Source organism: Chenopodium album, chromosome 22 (genome assembly GCF_948465745.1).
Source record: "Chenopodium album chromosome 22, dcCheAlbu1.1, whole genome shotgun sequence".
Classification (NCBI taxonomy): domain Eukaryota; kingdom Viridiplantae; phylum Streptophyta; class Magnoliopsida; order Caryophyllales; family Amaranthaceae; genus Chenopodium; species Chenopodium album.
In genome coordinates this window covers 28,638,104-28,659,427 of record NC_137855.1, presented here as the reverse complement: position 1 = coordinate 28,659,427, position 21,324 = coordinate 28,638,104, and the positions used below count along the sequence as shown (strand labels likewise).

The window sequence follows — 21,324 nt, the reverse complement described above, 5'->3', positions numbered from 1 at the left end:
ATCATCTTTCTCTTTCTTCAACTTTCAAAAAATTCAATTTGTGATGGGTTTGTCGAATTGGTGGTGATGATTTTGTGGGTTTTGTTTTTCGTGGGGTGGGTTTTGTATAGGTGGGTTTCGTGGAGAGTGGTGGTGATTCCGTGGGAAGTGGTGGTGGGTTTCGTGGGAGTGGTGGTGATGGGTTTCGTGGGGAGTGGTGGTTTCGTGGGGGTGTTAGTGGTGGTGGTTTCGTGGGGGTGGTAGTGTTGGTGGTGACGCCGGCGTTGAAGGCGGCGGTGGTGTTGATGAAGGCGGTATGGGTGGTGTTGGCTGGTCATAGTGGTGGCAGTGGTTATTAGATTATTATCCAAACATTCTCTACCTTAATTACATACCCTTAGAATACATTAATCACCATTATCAAATTTTGCATTGGCGACCGTGTCAAGCCCCAAAGTTGCACATAACTATTAACGGAGGTAGTATTATTGAAAATCAATTTAAAATTAGATTTTGTTATTTACTAAATCAGAAAATGAAATAATTAGAAACTTTTTTTAAAAAATTAATTAGATTTTAAGATTATGGATACTAATTACTCTCTCTCTCTCTCTCTCTTAGGGTTCACTTGATCCCTTTCTCTCTCTTTTCTCCTAATCATCTCCGGCGTCCGGCGACGGTCGAAAACGACTAATCCTCTCGAACATTATCATAATCTTTATAAACGTCTGGAATGGAGGTCGTATTAAAGGAGGCTATCTTTTTTTTTTTCTAGTGTCTTGAGTTAGATTTACTAATAATTTTACCCCATTTCCTCCTCTCTATCACCGGGATTCGTTCTCCAGAGACCGCTTTATATCACCACGAATTGATTTCCGCAAACGGATAGGCCTTGTATGGACTTCGATGGAGTTCATCATATTCCATGTGTTTTGGGTGTGTGATAAATCTCGACAAACAGACTTTTACATCACGATTTGATATGTTGTTCAATCAAATTAGTCTTTTTTCAAAAAAGTGAATTAGAGTAATTATGACGATTTATGTGCAATTTTAGAAATTTCTGCAATTTCAAAAATTTCATTAATGGTGGTCGAATGACCTGGGTAGGATAAGTAACCGTTCCAACCGAACGAGGCATATAGTTAACGGAAACTTCTAGCTCCAAACTAGGACAATACCAACACCCTACAATTTAGGGTATATTAAATATTAAATAACAAAATATAACATGGTCGAAGAATTGTCCCATTGGCACTGAAGTCCTACTCTTAACATGCCTATTTGGTCCAAGGTTCGATTCTCACTAGGAATTGCTAAATTCTTTTTCTCTTTTTTTGGGCATTAAATTATTTGGACATGTCCAACTTTGTACAAGGTATTTTCCAAACAAACATTATTTAGGATCTATCTATAAAACTACGTGGTAGTTACCTTACTATATATTACTTCCGGAGATCAAAGTTATCAAAGTAGGTGGTTTGTCGATAAATCAGAAAAAACAACCCCACATCCAAGAGGAACATAAAAAAAACCAGCAATCACTATAAATCTACATACAAGCAGATAATCACACAAGAAAAAGCTACAGGGAATTGAAACAGGATTATAATGCTATTTAATCAATTAAGTTAAGTGAATATATCAGTGAAGAGTTCATGGTAAACTCTTATATGTATGTGTCATCGCAAATGTCCACACCATGTTAGCCTACATGTCTTACCTAGTTTTCAGACATGAACAAATCTTGACTCCGCAATAGATTTGGTGTACCATTTCTAATTGCTTCAGTTGTAGGAGTTTATAGGTACTACGCAGCGGAAATAACATGAATCATATTCAATAAAGTACCTAATCCCAAGAATCACATGCATAACACACAAGACACATAATCATACCTTTGAAGCGTGAATTCCACGAAGCTATTCGACAGGCAAATCAGGCAGAGAATAGAGCCCCAAGTGTTGCTCCTCTACTTAGTCCACGAGATTCGAACGAGCCGTCCACCAATACTAGATTGATCGAGTGATTGAGGAAAACCGCGATCACCACCTTTTCGGAAAACCGATCACCGCGCGAACCACCACCACCACGAGACACCACCGTGCACCGGGAGGAGGAGAGAGCCGTGAGAGAGAGAGGACTTTTAGAGGGGTTGGGTTTCGTGTTTGCTAATTCGGGTTTTGATTAAATGATCAATAAACTGCTTACTTGCAAACCTAGGCACCTAGTCTATTTATAATCTCATTATAATTAGACTAGGACACGAAGCCCAAAAGCCTCTTAAAGCCCCTACATGGCCGGCCACCTAGAGTGATGAGGCCCATGATGGGCCTCGTCCTCTAATGCTCGATCTAGCCCATTTGTGTGACCTTATAGGATCCGTCCAATTGGGCTTTGGCCTATTTTACTAGTCCAAAGATCGTAAGTACCTCTAGCTATAGCAAAACGACGACCCAAATGTCTGGACTTAATTATCTCCATAATTTGATCCAATTATATATCTAGTAATTGCACACGACGAAGACATAACTCCTTCAATCTCCCATTTGTCTGAGACAAGGGTGCAATATTCAAATTCCTTAAGTCAATGTATATGTCGATTTGATAATATGATTGCATCACATGTCGAGATCATATTAATCTACAAATCGTTTCTTGAAATCTGAGTTAGAATTACAAAACCAAATGATTACTGAGTAATGCATTTGAACGCGGCCACGTGTTTTCTGAATTCTCCCTCTTCAAGCGGCCATGACACATTTCCTACTACCTCCGTTACATATTAGTTGCAACTTTGGAATATTTTATCTTTCACAAATAATCCCCAAAGTTGCAACTAATAGGTAACGGAGGTAGTAATTTAATAGGTAGACTCTATCCAATCTTGTGGCAACAAGCCTCCCACTCAACTTCTGAAATGACCGGGAAACACCCTTTATAATCTCCAGTTACGGGCAGACGTTTGAGTGTACCACAGCCATAACATCCATTGAATGAAATTAATGTTCCATTCATGTCAAAGGAATTCACTAATATATACGGAAGCTCTATACTTGAACTTCAAAGTAGGTCAATAGTTCGATCATGCATCATTCATGCATATCCAAGTGATTGACCGAGCATCACTATGCCCTTATAGCCCATGAAACTGCGCTATCCAATCAATCTTACATGCTAGTCCATTTGTTGAAATCATTTATGTCCACTTTAATGATCTTGAACTAGGAACTTAAATAATATATGAATTTTGTTCACCTGTGGGGTTTCATTCAAAAGGTCATCAACCTAGTGAGCCCATCAACTCATAATTATTTTTGGACACTTTATTTAATTTTCAAAACCATAATTAAATAAGAGAACTAATAATTTCTATTTTAAACATAATTCTGCAAATTGATGTATTTCTTATGTAATATGTTTTCTCAAACATACACAACTTAAATTGCATAATTTGCTTCAATCCAAAACTTTAGTATGACTCTCACACCATAGTCTATGGAAGGGGTTTAGTGATTTCTCACTCATAATGTAACTTTGCAGAACATGACCTCCCGCTGGTCAATGATCTCATAACTGAGGCGATATCTCATATCCATTTGTTTGGATTTGTGATGTGACCCTGGCTCCTTTGTTCTTGGGCAAAGGTGACCCTTTAGTCATATGACATTTTAATCCGAACTTCCTCTAATACTATCTGACTATAGCTTAATACACATATTCTGACATTGAGCATGCAATAGTGCTCTGCTTTGAACTCTTCAAGCTCACTGTACTTCTCAACACTGACAAAATTGTGCATCTAGATCAACTTCTAGAATCATCTTGCCTGTTTGGAAAAAATTGCATCCATAAAACCTTTTGACAACTTGTTTACCTTTAACACCATAAACTAGAAAAATTCCTTTAGTGCTTCTCAAGTACTCAAGGATTTGTTCTTGGTAACTCTCCGTATGCTTATTCTGTATTTGCTTGAAACTTGTTACACATGCACAAGTCATATGTAACAACTTGCTTTATACATTTCATGGCACATGTAATGGCCCCTATTGCAAAAGCATAAGGTACATCACCTCTACAACTCAACTCCACTAGCTTTTAAAGCAATGAGTTTTACTGAGTGTAAAACCATGAGACATGGGAAGATATCCTTTCTTAGAGTCTTGCATCTTGAACTTGTCAAGAACCTTATCAACATAAGTCTCTTGATTAGGTCCAATCATCCTTCAAGATTCCCTTTGTGGATTTTGATTCCCAATATGTACTCAACATCTCCTAAGTCTCCCATATAGAAACAATCTTCCTAACCATTGCTTGACTTATTCAAGCATTGATATATCATTTCATATGAACTATATGTCAACTACATACTAGACTTAGAAGACCAATTGCTCCCACTAAACTTCTTGTCTCTGCAAGATTCTTTTTCATTCTTCCAAGGTAATCAAACTATTTGATTTCCTAATGAATGTTCCAACTCCCTAATGCTCACTTCAATCCATAAATGAATTTCTGAAGTTTGCAAAACTAACTAGGAATTTTTGGATTTCAAAAATCTTGGGTTGTATCATATACATTGCCATCCATCAAGAACATTTCATGAAGGTGATTTTGATTTCCAAAACTAGAATACTCCGAATAGGCTTACATAACTAATAGGTTTGACCCCATTTGTAAGACTATCATGGACTGGCACATCTTTACAGACGTGGAGTCCATTCTGGATTTCTTGGCTTTAAGCCACTTCTTGAGTTGGCACTTGTCCAAAGCTTGTTTGTAGGTATGGATTCCAACTATTCCAATAGGAAAATTTTAGTTACCACCTTTTACTAGAATTCCAACAAATTGTTTGTTTCGATCCTAAGTAACCTACGATAGGTATGAGCGACAATAGAATTATTCTTTTCAACTCTTTGAAGCCTTTCATTCTAGTAAACTTTTGAAGTCTCGCTATTTGAATTAGCTTGCTTCGACACATGTTTTATCAAATTAGCTGATTTCATGCGCCTTCGTCTTTGATGTAGTGTTATCCACATCCTTTTGTTGCTCGTCTCGAATCTCATCGAGATCTAACTTTACTCCCACTTGGCTTTGTAGGAAGACATTTCTTTCTATAAAGACACTATCGCGAGCAACAAACATTTTGTTTCTACGCGATTGTAGGAATAATACCTCTGATTTAGGGTTTATTATGTTATCTCTGTAAACTTTTTACATAGATTTCATAACCCTTGAATCCTGTTAGAAAAGATAACTTTGGAACATTTCCAGTCCATAACTCTTATGACATCTTTCTACTACTTTGGTTAAGTTTCTATTTAGTATTTTACCGCAATTGTTGTTGTTCTAATGCATATCCTCAAAACGATATTTGTAAATCATTAAATCTTGGATCGAACCATGGCAAGCAAAGTTTGATTCTTGCTTTATACATACATTTTAATTGTAATGTTCTGGATTGTGAACTAATTCAACAATTCCTTTTAGATGATCATTTGTTTTGAGTTAAATATTTATCACAACAATCATATTGTGGTGCTAAATTGTTTATCTCAAACTTGATTTTACATTTCATTTTGGAATTTTGAACATTTCAATGATTCCAGCCTTTATTTCATTAAGTAATTATCTACATATTTACTTCAATGGTTAATAAAATCAATGAAATAGTTAAATCCTTTTGCTAAGTCTTGAATTTATGGTACACTCACATCATATGTTTGTGTTCCAATAGGTCAATTTAGCTCTTTTACCCTTTCAACTAAAAGGTAACTTGGTCATTTTACCTTATCAAGCATGACTTCTAATTCTTAAGTGATTCATAATCATATAAGAGTAAGAGTCCATCCATAACTTTGGATGTGCAAATGGTTTATGTGACCTAACCTTACTTTGTTATAAGTAAGTTTACTTTGACTCATCTAAATTTACTTTTGTGATCTACTTATATCAATGTCATAAAACCAAAATTAACTCATATATAGCAAAATGAAAACAATTTATTACCTTGGTCATGGATCAATAACATTTGTCCAAGCCAAGTAAAGCAAGTCAGTATTCAAAACAAGAAAACTGAAATATTGTCTCATCAAAACCGAAAATTGTTCTAAATGTCATGATAAACTAATCAGAATATAAAACTATGAAGCTATTTCCGGCCACTCAAAACACATGCTAGCTTCACTTGTTTGCAGTTCCTGCGTAACATCATAATGTTAAGCTCTGCAACTTGGTATCATATACCTTAGTGAAAGTTAAAATGCTTATAGCATTATACCTGAGGTTGATGCTCCATTCTTCTTCTTGAGGTAATCAAGGTATTTCTGGCAATTGCGTTTCCAATGCCCCTTCTTCTTGCAGTAAAAGCATTCACTCTCACTTGTAGCCTTGGGTTTTGGATTCGCCTTAGGCTTTTCAGGAGCCTTGACAACTTGCTTGCCCTTGCTCTTGGCACCAGCCTTTTGCCCCTTCTTCTTGAACCCCTTTCCCTTTTGAATAATAAGAACTTCCTTCTTAGGTTCCTTAGGGATTTGTTTCTCAGCACTAACCAGCATTGCATGCAATTGATTCATAGTCTTTGCATTGGCAGTCATGTTAAAGTTCATGATAAACTGGTTGAAACTTTCTGGAAGTGAGTGGAGAATGATGTCTGTTGCCAAATCATCACTATATGGGTACCCCAGTTTCTCCATACTTTGAATTAGGCCGATCATTTTGAAAACATGATCATGAACTGTGGCACCCTTCTCCATTCTACAATCCAGAATCTCACGATAAAGCTCATACCTTTCAACTCTAGCTTGTTTCTTAAACAAAGCTTTGAGCTCTTCCATGATTGAGTAGGCATCCTGGTCCTCAAAACGCTTTTGAAGACTGGGTTCCATGGTAGCAATCATTAAGCAAGTGATAGGCATAGCTCTATCATGAGCTTCCTTGTGCTTCTTGATCTCTGCCGCAGTAGGATTTTCTGGCAGAGGTCCTGGCAATGAGGTATCAATGACATCCTCCTTACCTTCAGATTTCAAAACAAGCCTTAGCATTCTTTCCCAGTTGGAAAAGTTTTCCCCTGTCAACCTATCCTTCTCAAGGAATGGTCGCAAATTGTAAACGTTGCTGTCATTGTTATTACGGCTACCCATCTAAGTCAAAATAAGGCAAAGTTTAATAATTATGTTTAATAAAATTAAAGTACCATAAAACGCATTCATTTGGTAACTTTAAAACACTTTATTCAATAATTAAATGATCCCAATTGAATTTTAAGTGATTCCAATATCCTTTATTTGTGCAATAATTGACCAGAGTGAGGCCCTGCAATCAACCATTACATTTTCAAGGTGAGTAAACTCTTTACTGATTACAACTCTTGTAACTCTTGGTTGAATAATTAACCATCGCATGTTTAATTATTACCCTCAGCTTCAAGGTTCTAAATGCTTTAGGTAACCTTGTTGAATATAACTAATTAAAAGTGTAGAATGAGGTCCTACCCCCACTTCCCCAAGATATATTATAATGCTCTGCCGAGGGCCGACCCATCATAAACGATCGAAGGTTTCGTCGGGTTTTTAATTGGAAAAGCTGCATCAATATTACTAGGATCTAGATTTATTATGTTGTGATTATTTAGTGAACTCTAGCGCATCATCAAGCAACATAAATAAACCTAAACATGCATAATCAACTAATGCAATAAAATAAACATGACGTAGTATGGCCCCTTAGTCCTAAGAAAACTAGAAATGAAAAATGCTCCCACTTGAATCAGCATGGATCTTCATCCACCTTGCTCCATTGGGCCTTCACTTCATGGGCTTCTTTTGGGCTAACACCATTTAAATAACTATTCTATTTACATTAAATAAAAGTTATAAAAATACTTAACTGTACGCAGATCGTATTTAGATTACAAAAATACATCACGATGCCCAGATCGTATTTAAGAATCTTTGGGCCATACTAGTCTATATATAGCAACATAATATCATATATTATAAAAGTGCCATATAATAAATCACTCAACATGCTTGTCTAAACTACAACATCGAATGTTCATAATAAAGTCAATGCATTTCCTAAAATATCTTATATTTTAATCATAATTATATAATATCATATATTATTCATGACGGTTCATAAAATATCATATATTTAATTTAGTCATGGAATAGAATCAAACCATATTTTAGTCTAGAAAGATAAATCATATTTAATTTTCCATGATTATCCTAACTAATGTAGGAGATTCTATCCTAATTACTAGACAATCAAATAATTTTAAAATCAATTACATTCTAATCTAATTATGGGATAATCACATTATTTAAATCAGTTATTATCCTTTTGGAATATGCTCAGAATATCCTAGTCAATCGTATCCAAAATTAACCACTTTAATTTAGGATAATTACCAATTTAACAAATTAAATATGGATAATATCAAATATAACAACTTTTGAATATTTGATTTTATCCTAAAATAAAATATTTTATCCAAATAAAACCAATTTTATCTTTTAAAATAAAAGATCATATTTTCAAAATATTTTAACTTATCCAAAATAAAACTGATTTTATCCCAAAATAATTCATAATTATCTTGAAATAAATTTTTAAAACAGATTTTTTTTTCTTTTTTGAAATTGCCGCAACCACCAACGCCGGCCATCGTGGTTAGCTAGCCGAAGCTAGCCATGGTGGCTGGTTGTCGTGACAGCAGCCACTGCCACAAGGGCAACAACGTTGCAGCTGCTACTGCTGGGGCTGCAGGCCACCGTGTGTGGCCAGTCGAGGTGGCTGGCTGCTTTGCAGCAGCCACTGCCGCAAAAGGCAGCAGCAGCACCAGCGGTGGCAGCAGCCGTGCAACGCTTGCACGCTGCTGTCCCACAGCCACCCTGGACCGCCACCCTCCCTTCCCCTCCCTCTTGGACCGCCACCTGGCCGGCAGCCGCCATGGCTGCGCCACCCAGCCGCGGTTGCCGACCACAATAATTTTTTTTTGTTTTTAATTTGATTAAAACAACTTTTATCATAATTAAATTAAATCAGTCCAAAATTATAATTGAATCATATTCAACTTTAAAATTAGGGTTTATCATAAAATTAATCCCAATTTAATTCTAACTTTTAAAATTAAATGTATGATCTTACATAAAACATTTTTATGCATAAATCAATCCAATTAAAATTATGAAACAAATTTATAACGTAATCGACCAAGATAAGCATCAAAATTCATAATTTTAAGGCTAATAAGGTTCGAATTTTCGAATAAATTAGGGTTAGGGTTCGAAATTTTAGAACAATTTTAGGGCATAATTCGGTCCTCTTCATGGCTATTTGAGCACAATTAAATCGCATTTAATCTATTCCAAAAGTTTAATCACATAAAATATAATAATCGAACCATAATTAAATTAATTTCTCCCTCTTAATTGATTATAAATTTAATGTGGACATCAAATAATCGTATTATAATGATCTAGCGCGTTCATGCAAGAGGCTAACTGATACCACTGTAGAAGTTTATAGGTACTACGCAGCGGAAATAACATGAATCATATTCAATAAAGTACCTAATCCCAAGAATCACATGCATAACACACAAGGCACATAATCATACCTTTGAAGCGTAAATTCCACGAAGCTATTCGACAGGCAAATTAGGGAGAGAATAGAGCCCCAAGTGTTGCTCCTCTACTTAGTCCACGAAATTCGAACGAGCCGTCCACCAATACTAGATTGGTCGAGTGATTGAGGAAAACCGCGATCACCACCTTTTCGGACAACCGACCACCGCACGAACCACAACCACCACGAGACACCACCGTGCACCAGGAGGAGGAGAGAGCCGTGAGAGAGAGGACTTTTAGAGGGGTTGGGTTTCGTGTTTGCTAATTCGGGTTTTGATCAAATGATCAGTAAACTGCTTACTTGCAAACCTAGGCACCTAGTCTATTTATAATCTTATTATAATTAGACTAGGGCACGAAGCCCAAAAGCCTCTTAAAGCCCCTACATGGCCGGCCACCTAGAGTGATGAGGCCCATCATGGGCCTCATCCTCTAATGCTCAATCTAGCCCCTTTGTGTGACCTTATAGGATCCGTCCAATTGGGCTTTGGCCTATTTTACTAGTCCAAAGATCGTAAGTACCTCTAGCTATGGCAAAACGACGACCCTAATGTCCGGACTTAATTATCTCCATAATTTGATCCAATTATATATCTAGTAATTGCACACAATGAATACATAACTCCTTCATCAGTACTATGGCACAGTTCATATGGATTGTGTTAATCAAACATGTTCTCTACCAGAGTTCACATCAACTTGAAGAGGTTATTGTTGTTCTGGCGTGCGTAACATTTATGGAGGGAATTTTATTCACTTATACCACACAATGGATAATCAATTTTAATCTTCACCTTCTCTTAATTTACATGTACTTCATCACTAAAATGATTCTTGCAACGAACAATGCAATGTATTGCAACGAACATTGCAATGTATTGCAATGTAACATGTATCCTTGAGCTAATTAAGTTACAAATTTAACAATGTAGGTAAAACTTTGTCACATCGCTTGACATGAGCCACAATGATTGAGCGTAGTAATAGGATGAGTGGACCTCTTGGGAAGTCCTCAATCATGTTGGCTCATGTACCCGACCCTACTAATGGGACTAAGGCGTACAACCAGAAGAAGATTAACAATACAAGATACTTTTAACAGCCAGAGAATGCTATAATTGATGTAGATTTTAGATCCTCACTACAGGCTTGGCAGTTCATGGCTTACTACTTTGTCTACACCACCATTTACTACGTAAACAGTAAAGGGGCAAGCATTTAACATATGGTCTGAAGGATGTAACAATGCAAGGAGCGAGTGCATAGCATATGCATATTTATGTATCGAGCACAACTGACAAGTTTAGCACATGGTAAGACAAATATGTACCATATATTTCAAGATAAGAAACTACAAGGACACAAACAGGACATGAAACATGGAACCATTACTCTATAACACTGAAGAGGAGTGTGACTTCATCGCAATCCTGTTGCCATACAAACCATGTAAGACTATTAGACTTTAGATGGGAAAAGAATACCTACGTATACTAGTTATGATCACTCGTTGTTCCAAGAAAACAAAGGAGCAACTTCGATGACTTCAAGGGTTTCATAGTAAGTACAAGAATTCATTTAATACGTACACCGAAATCACTTAAGACCTCGAATTACACAAAATAGTCAAGTTTGATCACTCAAAAAAATCCCTAACAAATCCACCGTCTATAGCTATGAAAACAAAATTTCAATACATTGTAATTAGTTTGTATGAATAATTCATTTGATCCGAATCACTTAAGACCTCGGATTACACAAAATAATCCAGTTTAATCACTCAAAGAATCCCCACCAAATCCACCGTCTACAGCTATGAAAACAAAATTTCAATACTCTACAACAAACTAAACCCTAATTATTATAACCAGATTTCACATTAACAACATAATCGGTTACATCTTACCAACTAGTCTACAGCTCAAGTATTTCACAAAGAAAACTACGCTGTAACAGTTTACAAATTACCTTTTACCAGGGGAGAGGTTAGAGGATGAACAGTCTGGTAGAACAAAGAGAGAGAATTGAACAAAGAATTTAGAGAGAGAAAATGAAAATGGAATTCTGAGGAGAGAGAAAATTTAGGGGTTTTTATACATAGACGTTGGGGAACAATTATAAGGAACCGCCAACCCTAAAATAAATTAAATTTTGAATTTTGGGAAACCGCTCACCTTTGGCTTCAAATATTTTGACGGTTCCAAAAAAAGTTGCCAGCCAAAGTATTGGGGGTAGATAACTAACTTAATTTACACAAAACTCAAAAGTTTGGTTCTTTTAGCACATGTCAAGGTTATGGGGTAACGCGTTGTAGGTTATTGTGTACTCCGTCACTGGTGTCGAGGCTATGTGTTGCCACTAGAGGTTATTAACATGAAAATAGCGTTGTTATATGTTAGTGTAAAGGGCATGTTAACGGTATAGCAACATGGTAGTTGTTTCTACGTCATTAACATTGACTGAGATAACGATGATGATATGATTATGATGTTGATTGTTGGATTTATTATCATTATGTTGCTTGATGTATATATTATTGTTATCACTTGATCACGCCTCTTCTGCAGGTTTAAAGGGAATTTGTACTTGAAATCACGCCTAATAAGATAAATAATAATTTTATTTAGGCTAATATGATTTTAATTCAAGTGATCACCAATGATAGATTTGTTTGTGCATTAATATTAAACCAACATAGATTAAACAGGTTTAGGGTTAACCTAATGATTGTATGCTGATCACAAAGCGCTCATGAATATGTGAAGAATAAAGTAGAGGCCTATTTTATAAGGCGAGTCCAATCTCTTTCGGGTTGGATTTGTACCCTCATCCCCGAATATCCAGTCATGGTTCCAAACCACTATGAAGTTAGCGATCTCATGGATCGTGAAAGGGGTGTAACCTTCAACCTGTTAACTGTTTACAAATTCCTAAAACTTGTTGGCGACTCTTTTGCTCTCGTTTCCTTCCCTTTGGACGCCACCATACTTAAGTGTATGATCACAGTGGGGTTCATGTTTGGGATGCAATATTCCCTACAGATTCTATTTATGAAAAACTCTATTACAACCTAAAAAGAGTAAAAAACAAAAGTAAGAAAATTACAACATAACATATCAAACCAAACACGCAAAAAGGAGGATATGTAATGTGGACCGAGCATTGCCAAACTAACCAAAGAACTCGAGATGTATAGACATTGTAGCTTGAACGCTTTGAGGAGACCTAAAACTTGCCAAAACACAAAAGCAAATTTGAATTAGAAGCTGCTGAGAGTAGAACCATCCAAAAGATGAATACCTCCTGTTGAAGAAACAAGAACCCTTGACACCACTTCACTCCCACGGAACGCAAAGAATAACTACTTCCATCCTAGGAGTCTGGGAGGACAACAAAAAGAGTCATATAAACCTTGCATGAAAATGCAGGTTCCCTTCCTACAACTCTACCAACAAAGAGTATGTGCAAGAAAATGGAGAATTTGCTTACCCCAAACATTAAAGTTAGAGAGCCTCCTTCAAGATGTGGATTAACGGCGATGACTGGCTTTTTCATCACAAACACTACCAAAGGGAAAATAGCAACCAGAAGAATGCTCTTATCATCCCACAACAATGACACAACAAGATAAGTGAACCCACCTTTTCCGTTAACAACACCAACACCTTCCTCCTGCATACTCCAAATGCAGGGTAAACCTTGTTTCTCCTGCACAAACGAACCACCTCCTGGAAGATATAACAAACCCAAATTCCTAAAATTCCCAGGTAAACTAAGTAACAGCTTGAAAAGGCAACGAACAGACTAACAAATCAACAAGCAAGGTTTTACCTAACCTTGTAACCTCTAAATCCAAGAGCAAAATTGACCAGCATGACCCTAAAGACAAAACTCCTTTAATTAGAACAACCATAAGGAACCCCACTCCAAGACAAACAACCAAAGCTAAAAAAACAACAATATTAAAAAAGGTAAAAGTAAACACCGAAAAGAGCAAGTTACATAAGTTAAACATAACTATCAAACCAAATCAAGAACTACAACTAAACGGAAAAGTCTAACAAAGAGAAATTGAGACTCACTAAAAGAAAAGTACCATAAAGGACTACCTTACCGTCGAAATCGAAACTTAACCCAAACAATAGCGTTCAAAGACCAACACAAGAAGACCCCTACCTTGGATTAAGGGAGAAAACCCTAGCCTTAACTTCACCTCTACCGCCAGAAACACGATTATTAGCGAATTTCCTTTCAACAGTGGCTTGCTAAACAAGAAACTAGCTAGTAGGATACTCTTAACGCTACTAGCTAGTTTAGTTGCTTTTTGTAAAGAAAGAAAAAAATAAATAAATACTTGAAAACATAACTAAAACACCATAGAACTCTAAAAAGTTTTGATACATTTATTGAAACTCATTAACGTTTTATAGGCTCCTACTAACTATTTACTCCCTCCATTTTTTTAAGTGTCATATACCCTTGGGCATATAGTTTAAGGCACAAGAATAAAATAATATGTGAGTGCGTGGGTATGGTTAGGAATATAAAATTTGGAAAAGTAAGAGAGAGAAATATAAATGGGGACCACTGGTAATAATATAAGATGGAGAAAATATTTTAAAATGATAGTGGAGTTAAAAGGAAGAGAGAGAAATAATATATAAAGTGAGTGTAGTTTTCACTTTTGGTAATGGAGTACTTAAAAAAACGATCGTTTTTAAGAAGTGGGACACTTAAAAAACAGAGGGAGTATATTATAAAAAAATTCATTTTAGATCCCCATCCAATATTTTTCCTAAACTTTGTGCATACCCTAGTGTTGTGATTATTACAAAATGAATGATAAAATGTTACAATTATAGCCCTGTTAGACATTTAACAAATTCCTAACACTTAGGCATTAGGACTTCCTTGGCTACGACTATTCATCCAAGACTTCCTCTTTGAGTAAAGACATAGAATATTGATTTCATCTAAAGTATTGATGAGGACATTAAGATCGCAGCAAAACCATTACTTAAGTGCAACCTTTTTTTATTTTAATTTCATGCAACACTTGTAAAATGGAAGAAAAATTTGTCAATTACATCCTCAAAAAGGGCCCCTTTATAAATTACTACCCCTAATTGTGATAAATTGTACCGATTACTACCTAAGTGAATTTTCCGGCTAGGTGAGTCATAAATGATGTCATTTGTCATCCTAACCCTAATTAATAATCCTAATTAATCGTAATTTAATAATTAAAAATCCTAGACCCCTTCTCTAACAAGCACCCACCACAAATCGAACCTCCTCCTCTTCCGGCGGCAACCCGCCTCCCCCGTCGTGCACCACAAACCCAACTCCCTCCCCCGCTGAGAACCATGAGCCCATCCTCTCTCTAACGACGAACATCATAAACGCAAGGGAATGAGATTTTGGGGTTGGGGAAGTGGAAGAGGTCAATTATTGTGCCTAATGAAGGGGAAGGATGGTTATCAGGGGCTAGGGAAGGGGTGGAGTTGTTTTCGGGGGTTTGGGGGAAAGGAAGGGAACGGTAATCGAGGGTTATGGATGGAAAAAAATTCAGTTTTAAAGGGTTGGGGGAAGGTGGAGGGCGGTAATTAGGGGAGGGGATGGGTTTCGTGGTAGGAGAAAGGTAGTAGGTGGATTTGCGATGGAAGGGGGAAAAATTCTGTTGGTGGAGATGGGGTAACCGGGCAGCCGGAGGTGGAGCAATGATGGTGTGGAGGTGGAAAGGTGGTAATTTAGGGGTGTATTTAACTAATTAGGATTTAAAAGCCACTAATTGTGATTTGGCTGGAAAAATATGTCATTAGTAAGTTTAAAAGACCGGAAAATGGGAAAATGTAGTAATTAATCAATTTTAGGGGTAGTAATTAAAAGTTTTAGGAGTAGTAATTGACAAATGCCCCCTTTTTGAGATAGTAATTGACAAATTTTCCTTAATAGAAATATATTACTATAGACACCAAATTTTGATCTCACTATTGAAATTGTCACTATTATTATCTTTTATTATTATAGTTATTGTTTTTGCGAATAATTATTACTATTTGCTAAATATTTTTATAAACTTAATGACGTTTTAAGACAAAGAAAACGAGTAATAATAATGATTTTATTCATAATTTCCAAAATACATGTTAAAATTTGTACTTTTAAACTACTCAATTACATTGAAGTACAGCTAACAGCACATGCATTTTTACCTTGTTCCATCGAAGTAATTTTCGGGCTTTACTTGTGGATTAACAAGTAAATTAATGCAGCCATTAGGAGAATCACTAGCACCACAATATACATGAAGTACACTCATATCATCCTCATTTCAAGTGTGAAAGTTAAAGTTTGTTATTCACTCAAGTTCTTCATTATTATGTTTTTATGAGTGAAATTGTAAGTGTTAGGATTGTTTGATATGTTTGGAGTTGTATTTGGTGAATATTTGTTGTAGTTGAGTATGTTGTAGATGTTTGGTCATTATTTATTTTTGACCTTGGTTTTTTTTTTTAGGATTTTGGCTCCACTTAAGCATTGATTTTCTTTCACATTTTCCCAAATATTCCCTACCCTTAACCCTATCCTTACATTACAAGCTTTAAAGACCTTCCGACCATGTGCATAGAGTTGTGCGAATGTGAAAGTGTTGCTTATCAATGCGAAGGATGGCTTGATATATTCCGAGTCGACTATTTAGGTTGAGTGCTTATCTCTTGAAACACACGAGTGTTGTGAGTTTGGGAGGGCATTGTTCACATTAAAGGGGTTGGTTAGAGAGCGATCGAGTACATATTTTACTCGCCACATAAATGAGAGCTGAGTGTGTGAGCACTAGTCTTGAATTCTATATTCTCTTGTGGTTTGCTCTATTTGACAATTGTTGATAAAGATTGGTAGTTGGATGGATTTGATTGATTGACTTTACATGTTTATAAGATTTACCTTGAATCGTATCTATTGGATTTAAATTGTTATTTTTGGGGTGAAGTATTGACTTATTTATTTATTGCTTTTGCTTAGGGACAAGCAAAGGTTTAGCTTGGGGGAGTTTGATGAGTCTATTTAATATGTATTTTTATTCCCCATCTCACGGTTATATTTGTGCTTATGTGAGCTCTGCGGAGCTATTTTTATTACTAATATACGTTTTCTAGTGTTTTTGTAGAGTTGGTATTATTTTGTGGGAGTTTGCAGTTTTATGATAATTCCCGAGCTTATTGAACCACTACGAAGAAATTGGAGTCGGATTGTATTTTATGACCGTATATTTAAAGCCCAGGATCGAGTTAAAGAAATTTAGTTCAATGATTAAAGGCTCGATACATGAGGAGGTCCAATATTTACAAAGCTATTATTATTTTCGGACCAAGTAATGAGGCCATAAATCATAAAATAACACTCTAATTATTGGCCCAAACGAAGATACAAGCAGCCCATAAGTATTGTTGGGGCGTGTGAAATGGCGGGCCCGATCGGGCGGCCCAATGCCCGATCAGATGAGTATAATGCAAGGTTGATGTCCACATATTTTTAGGTGCACACTCATGCACCTAGAAATAGGTGTAACAACATCACAATATGAACATTAGCTTTTCAGAAAGTGAACATTAGCTTTCTTCTCCTCTATTATTCTCCTTCGTTTTTTATTTTCTCTCTGCTCTGTTTTTTTTTTTTAATTTTCCCCCCTTTTTTACACTTTTTTTTGATAGAATTTGTTTCTTACAACATAAAATTAGTTATTAAGTATGATTTTTTGTGAGAATTTCGATTTTGTGCTTTAATTTCGATTGATTAATATTTATATGAATCTTTGAATTCACAAATTATACTCTGTTTTTATCCTTCCTTCTTTTATTCCTTTTTCCTCTTTTTTTTAAATTTTTTTTTCTATTTTTCTCGTTTTTTTTATTTAACGATTGAATCTGTTCCTTAAAATATGGAATTGGTTTTTTATCTGATTTTTTGAATTCATATGAATTGATTTTTTTTAGCTTCGATCAATTTCATCTAAGTATGAATTTCATCTACTTTTATGCATTTTTTTTATCAATGAACATAATCATGCAAAATATGAACATATGCATAAATTCCCTTAAATGTGAACATTAGCTTTTTAGAAAGTGAACATAGGCATAAAACATATGAACATGTGCATTTCAGAAAGTAAACATAACAATTCAAAATATGAACGTAAGCATTGGTTTCCTTAAAAGTGAATATAACCATTTAAAAGATGAACATATGCGTAAAAAATATGAACATATGCATTTAAGAAAGAGAACATATGCATAAAAAAACTTAATGAGAATATTTATGAACAACAAATATTTACTATGAATATTTACATTATGAACATATAAAACATTATTATGAATATAAGGCATGTAATTATGAACATAAAAAATTGAAGAAATAAAAAATAATATGATTATGAAACATATGCATCATAAGTATTAATAATATGAACATATGCATTCAAAATATGAACATATGCATTGGTTCATTTTTGAATGCGTATGAACATAATTAACCATTTTAGAAGGTGAACATACACATAAAAAATATGAACAAATGGATTTAGAAAGTGAATATAAGCATTTCAGAAAGTTTACAAAAGGATTCAAAATATGAACATAAGAATTCAAAATATGAACGTATGCATTTCGGAATGTGAACATAAGGTATCCGTTTAATTTCACTAATTTTTTTTTTCACAATTCCAATAAATAATTTCGAACAGTAGAGTATCGAACAATATTAAAAAAAAATTAAGTGATAAGCATATAAATTCAAACAAAACTAAGTGAAATTTACATAAAATTGTCTTTTTTTAGGAAGGATCCTGTTGATTTAGCATCTCTTTTCTAATGTCTATTGATGTTTTTGCACTTTTTAGTGAGAGAAAATTAAATGGAGGAGAGAGAAAGTAAAATAGAGGACAGAGAAAATCATAAGAAGAATAGCAATTTTTGAGTTTGGAAGTGACGTTACACTGGGTGTGGGTGGGTGTATTGTAGTTACCGTGTTTTTAAGTTAGTTTTAGGGCTTTTTTTTGGCTTCTGGGCCGTTTTTTTTATTTAGCTGTTACACCTATCTAAGGTGCACAAGGGTGCACCTTAGACTAATTGGTTTATGTCAGCTTTGATTGAGAGTTCTATAGTTAGTGGGATTTGTGGGCTTTTCTTATAAAAGGGGAGTACGTAGATTAGGTACAGGAGGTTAGCTTATTTTTAATTAGTCTTAATTTTGTTTCCGTAGCTCTTGTTTTTAGGGAATTAGTTTTGCAGCTTTAATTCTTTAGCTTAGAAATTAGTTTGAGTTGATTTTGCTTTATTTCCATATCTTATTTTTGCTTTATCATAGTTTCTAGTAATTAATTTTGAGTGCGGAACTTTGTGGTTTTATTTATGCTTTTATACTATTGTCTTTACATGAGTTTTGATATTATTGTTTCCTATTTGCTTACTTTAATTGTTTTATTTAATTTCTTTATTTAATTGCTTATTGTTTTTAATCATGCTTTCTTTAATTGCTTTGATTAGTTTAATTTTAATTATGCACAAGTAGTTTGATTCTAGGGTTTATGGGATCCAAGATTAATATGAAGGGATGATTTATTATTGTTGATTGTTAATGTTTTAAATTAATTTCCTATTGATTGATTTAATGCTATGCAATTAGATTAGCGCTGGTTTAATTGTATGAGTTATGCAATATTGATTCGAGAGATCAGAATTGTTTAGGCTTACTGTCAATAGGCAGGTTAATTTATAAATGGTTAATTCAAGATTCGAGAGATGCGATTTAATACCGATAGATTAATTATGTGATTATAATACGTAGCGAAAGCCCTTTATAATCTGGTTAATTTATGCATTGATAATTGATTGTTGTCTTTCATTCGTAATATTAATTATTGGTGAACCTATTACCCTAGGCTTTTATTTATTGATTTCTCCTTGCTCTTATTCTTCCTTATTTTTATTCTTCCCTACTTTTATTCTCCTTGGTTTAATTCATTTTTACAACAACAAATAATTGGTTACTTGATAATCTAGATTATATTAATTAATTAGGAATAGAATTGAAAGACTCGTTTCCCTGTGGATTCGACCGTACTTCCCTATCTATTATTAGTTAGTGGTTTTAGGAATTATTTTTTATTAGGTGATACGACTTTAACCTGTAAAAATTTGGCACTGTTGCTGGGAAAACGATTTTATATTTATTTCTAATTATTTTTGTAGTCTAGATTATTATTCTTTTGTCTCAAAGAATGCAAGTTCTTTGGGACAGTTTCTCATATTTGTTTGTCTAGTACAAATCAAGAATCAGGCATGACTCCTACCGCCCTCTCCTCCACCTCGCAAGCTTATCGAATATTCACAACCGTCCCTGATAGATTTTCTACATCTTGCTCTTACACCTAATCTTGATGGAGTGGAATTTGAGATTAAACCCCAGTTTATTACTATGATCGAAATGAAGCAATGTAGCAGAGCTAAGGGTGAAGACCCAAATCTTCATATTGCAGACTTCTGTCAATATTGCAACACCATTAGGCAAACAGGGGTCACTCATGACCTAATCAGGGAGATTCTTTTTCCTTTTTCTTTATGCGGTAAAGCTAAATTATGGTATAATGGATTGAATAGAACTGCACTTGGTATTACTGACTGGGATACTCTTGTTTTCAATTTTTATAATAAATATTACCCTCTAGAGAGGACAACTTTGCTAAGGAGTGCAATCCAATATTTTGCCCAACAAGCTGATGAAAGTTTATATGAAGCTTGGGAAAGATTTAAGGATTTGCAGAGAGAATGTCCCCATCATTAACTAGCATAGTGGCAGATAATCCAAGCCTTCTACAACGAGCTTGGATATAAATCAAGAATGACTTTGGACTCTACAGCTAACGAAAGATTTATGAATTGTGATGAGAATATAGCGAGCAATGTTGTCGAAGAGATGGCTATTCATAATTCCCAATATGGGAATCCTAGAGGATTTGCAAATAAAGGAAAACACCAAGTCAATTCTATATCCTTTTTGCAAGCAGAATTGACTTCTATTAGCAAAAAAACTAGACAATATTAATAATTCTAATTCATCTTCCGTTGCTAACGTTTCTGCTATTGGTATTAACTTTGCAATATTTTGTGAAAATTGTGGTCTTGTAGGTCATTGGGCGCAGAACTGTAGGAGTTTACTTGAGAAGATTAATGCTTTCCATGCCTATACAACCAAAATATGTCGTACAATAGTACGAATGTGCTCAAACCCCCACCACAGGCACAACAACCACAGCAGAGGTACTACCAACCTCCACATCAGAGACCACAACTGGTTGTTATGGCCTATCAGAAATCAAAAGGATGTTAGCCAATATGCAGAAGCAGGTGCAGAGTAGAGATACGCAAATTGACTCATTGATAGCACATAATAAAAGGATAGATACTCAGATTGCGCAACTTTCTCTACTCTGCGAAATCGCAAGCAGGGAGCCCTACCATCACAGCCATTACAACCTATAGAATACGCGATTGCAATTACCCTGAGGAGTGGCTCAAAATACGATGGGCTTCCTATACCTAGAGATGATGAACCTATTATAACAAAAATTGCTAATCCTGATTCTGCTATACCAAATGATGTTGTTACTAGCCCTGCAGGACTCCAGGGTAGTACTAAAATTTCTGATAAT

General features: G+C 35.2%; 1 non-coding gene across 1 annotated transcript; it reads right to left on the bottom strand.

Moving 5' to 3' along the window:
• Nucleotides 1-20,351: 20,351 nt before the first annotated feature.
• On the bottom strand, nt 20,352-20,459 carry LOC145606478 (small nucleolar RNA R71). Its single transcript, XR_014105344.1, has one exon. It is a non-coding gene; the product is annotated as a small nucleolar RNA R71 (small nucleolar RNA).
• Nucleotides 20,460-21,324: the final 865 nt, after the last annotated feature.